The sequence below is a fragment of the Trachymyrmex septentrionalis genome, unplaced genomic scaffold (assembly GCF_001594115.1).
Source record: "Trachymyrmex septentrionalis isolate Tsep2-gDNA-1 unplaced genomic scaffold, Tsep1.0 scaffold196, whole genome shotgun sequence".
In the NCBI taxonomy this organism is placed as follows: domain Eukaryota; kingdom Metazoa; phylum Arthropoda; class Insecta; order Hymenoptera; family Formicidae; genus Trachymyrmex; species Trachymyrmex septentrionalis.
The window spans coordinates 126,361-134,774 of record NW_017305135.1 but is presented as its reverse complement, the minus strand read 5'-3'; positions in this window follow the sequence as shown (position 1 = coordinate 134,774).

Below are 8,414 nucleotides of genomic sequence, written 5' to 3'. Positions count from 1 at the left end.
AAAAAAATTTTTTTTTTTTTTTTTTTTTTTTTAAGAATAAACCATTGTGTTTTTTTAAACGTATTTTTAATGCTTCACACATACTTTAAATTGTATTATAAAAAAACCATGTTTAAAATATATTAAAAATATCGATTGAGCATGTTTAAAACATGATTTTTATCCATTCTAAAATTAAACGTGACACCTGCATGGAATGCGTGGTTTCAGCTACAAATTTATTTTAATTGCTTAAAAAATAAACACGGAGTGATATATAAATAAGTCAACTGGTCAATACCGTTATGCGGTATAACATCGTATCAATTAATTTCATCACCCGGTTTTCAGCATTAAAAATCTATAATAATAATAATAATAATAATTCTGCGAATAATAATTCTACGGGATGAATTTGTACGATTTCATCGAGTAGTAAATATTTCTTAAGCAAATAGGAAATCAAATAAAAACATATATCTCTGGCGCCAGCGATCCGTACGTTTCAAATTTCGCAAGATTGAGTTCGCTCATGTTCATGCGCGAAAAATAAATACGTATGTATGACATTTCCAAGTTTCATAAAACTTGAACGCAACGCTCATCTTAGAGTTCGATGAAGATATAAAAGGTGAACAATAAAGAGTTATGGATAAAGAGTATAAGCAAAGAATATAAGATACATTTGGTTACACCAACTCTTTAGATTATTTGTTTTTCCTGATCTCTTCTAAATAATCGCACCGATTTTACACGTGGCACGCTCGACATGTGTAGACGTTACGTCGTCCGCCCTTGTACCAAAAATGTCTTGTACCATAGATGGAAGCGTCTGATCTAGGTTTCAGTTTTCATCAAGAATATCCCGATTCCCGCTACTCTTTTGCGCATCAAAAAGACATCGAGGAATTTATTTAAAACAATATCGATTCGCACATATTATACTAGCACGAAAAAATATCAATCCAATCGAACACTTATCCCGATCAGTTTTACGCTTGTCAATTAATTCTGGATTTGCTCTACTCTATCCTAATTTATTCTTCTTGTCGTGCGAGAAGATGAGTTGATTATAATGAAGCAGGATCGATCATCCCTCAGTGACTGTCGTTACACTTCTCTTCCTCAAGTTCATTCATCACTTAAAGTCTAGCGTCAATTTAAATCGATTGATAATCCCGTGATATCGCGAAGAATTGCGCGTGACATCGTTTGATGTAAATCGTTTTTCTTTTTCTTTTTTTAATTTATTTTCGTAGCCCCATGGCAACCGGTTCCTCGCGAGTCGTGACTGCGTACATACGTGGTTCCTGCTTGGATTCAGGATACGTGGCAGTTATTTCGGGAGGCACGAACGCCGCCGTCTCGACGTACCGGTAGACGCCGCGCCGTCATTCTTCTGAGATTTTATCACCGAGGGAAAATGCGCGTCGCGTCGCATTGATGCGTACCATCGGTCGATAGATTCCCCGTACGTCTCGCGTGCCGTACGTATGTATATATTGTATATCCGTACGCAACTTGTTTGAAATAGATACGTAAAAAAAACGATATGTCTTTTCTTGTGATGCGACAATAATTTTTCAGGGCCTTTCTTATTTCTCCAGAGATTACATTTATTTTGCTGTAGATAGAAATAAAGGGAAAATACAAACAAAAAAAAAAAAAATACAAAAAGAGGATAAAGATACATGATTGCGATTATCTTTGTGGAAATTTAATGCTAGAAGGTTGTGGTTAATTAATTCAAATTTTGTGTGAAAACTGATTGTTCAGCGTTTCCGTTACAATACTGAAAATTAATTTCTCGTATTAAATTTCATTTCTGTAAGGTTTATGCATTGTGTTTGAGTAGAGGTAGCTTTTTTCATCTGCAAATACACAAGTACACGTTCGTTTTTTCTATATTCTGTATGTAGAATAGCGACATCCATTCTATATACGTAGAATGGATATACAGACTGCAGACGTTTCTTTCATCCCGGATGGTGGTTACGACTACGCTGTTGTGTTTGCAGGGGGTCCCAGATATATTTGGAACAAAGAGGATGAAAAAGATGGGCGAGGTCTTTTAGCAGAGTTTTCGCTTATAACGCATTCGAAAATCTACTGGAAAAAATCGCGTTTTTCAAATTAGTTTACATTATCGCGCGTAAAAATAAATCGATGTTCACGCATGGCAGAGCAATGGAATATTCATCGAACAATCGGATAATTGGATGATTATTAATGATCAGAGTCGCGTATGTAATCATTTATTCTTTAGATTCACAAATTGATTGAATTGAAATAATTTTGACGATATTATTTAAAACGATAAAAGATGAATTTATTTAGTATAATCTCAGTAGAATCTTCCGCAAATGTATTTCTGGGACTTTTGACGAAAACGTGAATTTAGAAAGCGATTTATAATCTTGAAAATACTTCTCGCCCAGCTAAGTCCAGAGTCGGTTTTTTCCAACCAATTATCTGGCAAAAGAATTTTTCTATTTTTAGAACGCGAGGTCGCCTCTTTTCTTCAGCAGTTTTTTTCCTCTATATTTTCATCTTGTAAGTTATAGAATTCGCATCTTTCCGCAAACGACAAGCTTGGCGATAAATCTTTTTTTCAATTTCTACACCTCCGTTTACTGAAAATTTCTCCTATTATGTCGCTTATATTCAATTCATTGATTTTTTAAAACATAACGTTTACGCAAGATTACAGAAAGATAAAAAAGTGACAAATAGATATAGTAGATAAATAGTCTTTTTTTTACGAAAACAATAATATATAGGATTAACGAAACTACAACAAATTTGCTGGTAAAAGTAACGTAGTATCGATTGTAGCTGACACGCATTATGCAAATGAACTCATGTTGAAGTTAAGTCACACAAAGTGAATTAATACGGATACAAAGTGAATGAAGTAATTAAGTCGCGGAAGAAAATAATTTGCGCGATCGCGCGCCAGCAATAAGAATGAAGAGTAACGTGGGATAGTACCGGCGGAATATGTTAGCATCCGTTTTATTCTAGATCCTGTCGAAAAAATTTTTCACATAAAAGTTTTCCATTGAACCAAATCAATACGGTTAGTGCGCGATATAGATATATAAAAATTACATTATAGATATAATAAAAGCTATCTAGAGGCACGGTAGTGTCTAGGCGCTAAGAAAAACGCGTAGCGTTTTAGCGCGAGACAGTATCTCGATCTCATACGTTTGCAGAAACATATTTACTCTTCTTTTTTAACAAATTGATGACAAAATTGTAAATCGGACAGAGAAAGGTTAATGACCTCGTGGAAAGCTTACAATACATCTTGACTTATTGTTAGATACCCTAACTCGGAATATCCCATGTCAAGAGGGGGTTGTACCTTAATGGCTATGCGTTTCGAGTTTGACTCGCCCCAACCGAAGACGGTCGCACATCGTAGACGCTTCGTTCTATGTAATGCTCTTTCGATTTGTCATAGTCGCGCACTCACGTTGCCATTCTAACATATCGATTTCGACTAGTGCGTCTGATGAATATGAAAAACTCGTAATTAAGCTACCAATTTTATTCATTCAACATTTTCACATAAAAAAACATATTTATTTATATATTTATTCGAAACTGAAAGTTTTCAGTTTTAAATAAATATGAATTTAAAATTTTATTTATTACGAATATTTTATAATTATTTTACGACGAGTATTCTAACATATTTATTAATAATTATTAGAACAAAATGTAAATTAAAAAAGAATTAGCTCTACATCAATAACCAGAATAATCTCTGTAATAAATATTTAGATAAGCTTTTGTGATGCATGGAAGGTCATTTATTTTATTAATTTTTATACCAAATTCTGTTGCACTAGCTTGACTGTCCTACTTCAAATTTCAATTTGAATATAGACTTATGAAGATGACCTTGTTTGTACCCTACTCTTAGCAAGGTTGTCAGAGACTATCTAACTGCTTGACATAAGCATACTATAGAGCATGCAGTTTCTAATAGTCTTGACGTATTTATAAGCAAGCGTAGTCGCTTAACTGCTACAGTCCGTAAAATATTTTTTGCGAGCTTGGTTTAGGAAACATGATTATACCGAGGAGACAATAAAGGCTATTGTTGATGCTTTTACTAAGAAATATATTAAATAATGTAATTATATGGCTACAGAGTGGGAATGGATGCGGAAAATATTTGTCATCAATTTGAATATATTTACAAATATATTCATTAAAATTAAATAAATAATATTTATTTTAATGTATTTATATGATTATTCATTCATTAATTCGAATATTGTATATTCATCGAAACACTAATTCCAATTACCATATTTGGCAAGGCTTATGATACGGACGATTTGATATATATTTAATTTTAAGATATTAAAAAATGTTTTGTTCTTGTCTCCATTTTTTTAAACACTTAAAGATGTTTTGGTTTTAAACTTTTTCAATAAACAAAACGCTACGTGTTCGAATTGAAAACATTAACATCTTAAGTAATTTTAATATATATTTAAATTACACACTTCTTTTTTAAGTGTCGTTATCGGTCATATTATAGTCCTTAAAATCGGAAAAATCTCCCACAACATATACACATTATCGTATTATTTTTAATTTCCACGAACTGTAAAGTATCTTGGTTTTTTTATTAGTTCATTTTATAGTATCAATAGAGAGTTTCTTTTAAATCTATCTTGTTTACAAAGCTGTGCTAATGCAAGACATATGTGTGTACCCTAACAACACAGACCTTCAGGGGACGTCCGTAGATGTCTTCTGAACATCCTAAAGATATCCTCAGGATGTATCCCGAATAAAGTGCACTAGAGTAATAATTATAAACAAGTATACGTGTAACCGCGTGAAAAGTTAACGATCAAAATGTATCAAAATTGAAAAAGAATATTTTTCGATCGACATTTAAACTGTTTTTTTTTTTGCATTTGCTCTTTTTTACACCATACGACTAATTATATGTCGCATGTTGAAATACTTTTACCAATGGATTCGTGGCTGTATATTATTAAAAAACTTGTTGTTGACTTAAGATAGATAAGAAACATTTTAAATCACGTAAAATACATTTGTCGAGATATAAGAAATTGCGCAGAGGGTTTTGTATCTAATTGCTTAGAATTATTCGTTAATAGAATTGTAATAGGGCGTTGGCTAAAATTTGACGATACTTTTTTTAATTTTCTACAAAAAAATCTCCGTAATAACGAGAGATATTGATAAATGGCGTTTCTCACATAATAAAAACTATATATTTCAACTGATAGTAAAACGAATAGCAAAGCGAGGAAAGCTCGCGAATGTCAAATTATTACTGTAGGTACCGCAGCTACATCTTGCGCCTTGACCCTCCCGGATGACTTTTGAACGTTGACAAAAATAGCGGCGCGACGGCGTTATACATCTATATGTAGATGCAACACGAGTGTCGGCATTAAGCCTGCGAGAGAAAGAGGGCCGGCATCCCTCGACATAAGGAATCATCCCGCGCCTCTAGTGAGAAAGCTTCTATATATTTCCGGTCTAGGCATTCCGGTCAGGCTACATATTTACTACAACAATATTTTACTCTGCAAACTTAAATTAACTCGAGGAATAAAAGGACTATTATGTTAAATCTATAAGGTAAATATATCTCAGTGACCAAACTATTTTCAGACATTTATAAAAAACATATATATATATATATATATATATATTTTAATATTCTAATTAATTTCAAATGCTTTTTACATATATCATAATTTAATTGTAATCTCTTTAATCATAATTAAATTACAATATTATTATTATGTTATAATAAAAAAAGCATTAATAATAATAAATTTTGTATAAATATTCGGACATAGATACATGTCCGCTCATTGGGACGTTTATCTTAACTCTTACAAAACATCAAAAAGAGAATCGAGAATTGCAACAAAAAATTTCTTATATATGGAAAAATTATTAGCGTCGTACTAATAATCACCGACTCGAAAGATTCGCTGGCATCAATCTTGTCACGAATCGCAGGCTGTTACGCAGAGATGTTGTCTTTAGAATAGTAATTATATCTGATTCTCCGACAAAGCGAATTTCCTTGAGAATAGTAATCTGTAAAGTTGAGTCATCCGAGTCACGCCCTAGAGCAAGTAATCGCGATTTAGAGAGTTCAAAATTATGTCCTACCATATTATTGTTAGGCCGGCCACACATACAAAGGAAATATTTATCAAATACGCTCGCAGCGCAAGCTGTTTATGCAAATTTGCTTGAACGTGCAGTGTGGTCGGCCTTAGATTTTTCGCTGCTCGATTTTATACACATGTCGCAGATTCGTTATCGTATATAAATTTTTATTAGTAATCCGAAAAACGATCGATCAGAAGGAGATAGCGAGCGCGATGAGAACTCACCGGTATGTTCCTGCAGCCTCGAAATAGCAGCTGGCGGCCGTCGACTCTTGGCGAGATTTTTGCGTTCCGTGTGTTTACTTTCCTTTTTCTTCCTTCGATTTCTTTGTGGCGGATACACTTTGAACTCGTCGCGAGTGTCGCCGAGAAAAGATCGTGACGGAACAAAAGGAAACAAGAGTGATTGGACACGCGAAAGTCGAACCTCAGGCTACTCAGGCGAATCTGCTTAGCGATATCAGAGACCGGACTTGCTATTAGTGATACAAATAAATAACTAAAGAAAAATAAATAAATAAATAAATAAATAAATAAATAGATCGTCCGGATGTAGATATGTGGAGTATCCGCGAGTAGCTTGCGCGAACACCCTTATTTCCTTCGACTTCCGAATGAATCGGCGCGCTCCGACCGACTGCATCGGTGCACCAGTGCTACGTCGACCCTCGATTACGACTTCTCCTCGAGTGGCAAGAAAAAGCTCGCGTGAGAAAGCGAGAAAGCACGACGAGCTTCCCTTCCTTCCTTCCTTCCTTCCTTCCTCTTTCCCTCCCACCTTTTCTTTCTTCTTTCCTATTTTAACATTTTCAACTCCAACCCAACTCGATCCCAAATTTACCGATCGCACTTCTATGCTTTTGAAAGAAGAGTGCGATCTCTTTTTTTTTTTTTTTACGCGTCGTTACAGAAAAATGTTATCATTCGAATGGACTAATGTTTATTGAAATTTTCAAATACGCTTATTAATGTATCGTTTCATCTTGACATTAAAAGTGATGGATTTTATTAAACAACTGTATTAAAATATTTAATTTAGCTAATCAACGATATCGTTCGTGATTATCACAATTGTTGCGAACTGTGAAAACATAATTGATCTATTGTTTTTCCGCTAAAGAATATTGTTTATTGAATAAAATATACTTTATTTAATTTCGTTCGATCGAATATATAAAAATAGTTGTTTTTTCTATTAACACTTTTTGAAAACACTTTTTGTTGATTAATGTGCATGCGCTATAATTTACCATTGAATAATGGCGGCATTTAACACGTTTTTCACGATGAATCAATTTTAAATAACAATTCATCACCACGTGTGAGTTATCGGTGATCTATAATATTTGCGTTTGTTAAATAGTATTTGTTAAGTAATATGTATTTAATAATAGTAAAAGTTACAAAAATTATTATTATTATGATTAAAGAAGAAGACCTAATGTATTAACATTTGTCAAATATCACATAATATTGTATATCCACGTATGATATAAAAATTTATTTTATTTTTCATTACATAGGTTCTTTTTATAATCAAAATATCAAACGGTCTGAACGGAAAGTCTTTAGCATGAGGCTCTGCACATATAATGGAGAAAATATTAGGAATAAGAATTAATAAGTAAGATTTTTTTCCAGGTCACATTAAGAGGTCCTAGATTCAAACTCTGAGGAAATATTTTTCGCGATAAGTTTTCTTTATAGTGTTTCTGATTTAATTTAAGGGAGATTATTAGCGTTTCAGACTAATTGCGTTGAAGTCTAAAAGTTATCGGCGCACAATCATATCTGAAATAAATTGGTTTAATAAAGAATATATTTATATATTATTCGAAATATCTAACTTTGACTGTTAATGGCATTTTCTATCGTATTAACGTATTCATACGGCCATTCTTAATCTTAAGATTTTAACCTATCAGTAATCGTAGATTTGTTTACGTCACATTTCAACATTATCTATAACTCCTTGCGTTGTGGAGTGAGTAGGTCTTATGTTGGAATTTGTTGGAGCATACAACAACGCGAATGTACCTCGTCTATTTCTGTGTAATTAGTTTCTAATAGATCGAAATATCTTAATACTTTTATTCTGATTTTTAATATTTCTTCCATTGTGCGCTTTAAGTCACCGCCGTCATCGGCGAATTCACGTGACATGGAACATTTTGAAGGATCTCTAGAGGCATTCAATTGGAAATACAAAACAACGCGCATCAGTTATATATATCTACATACACA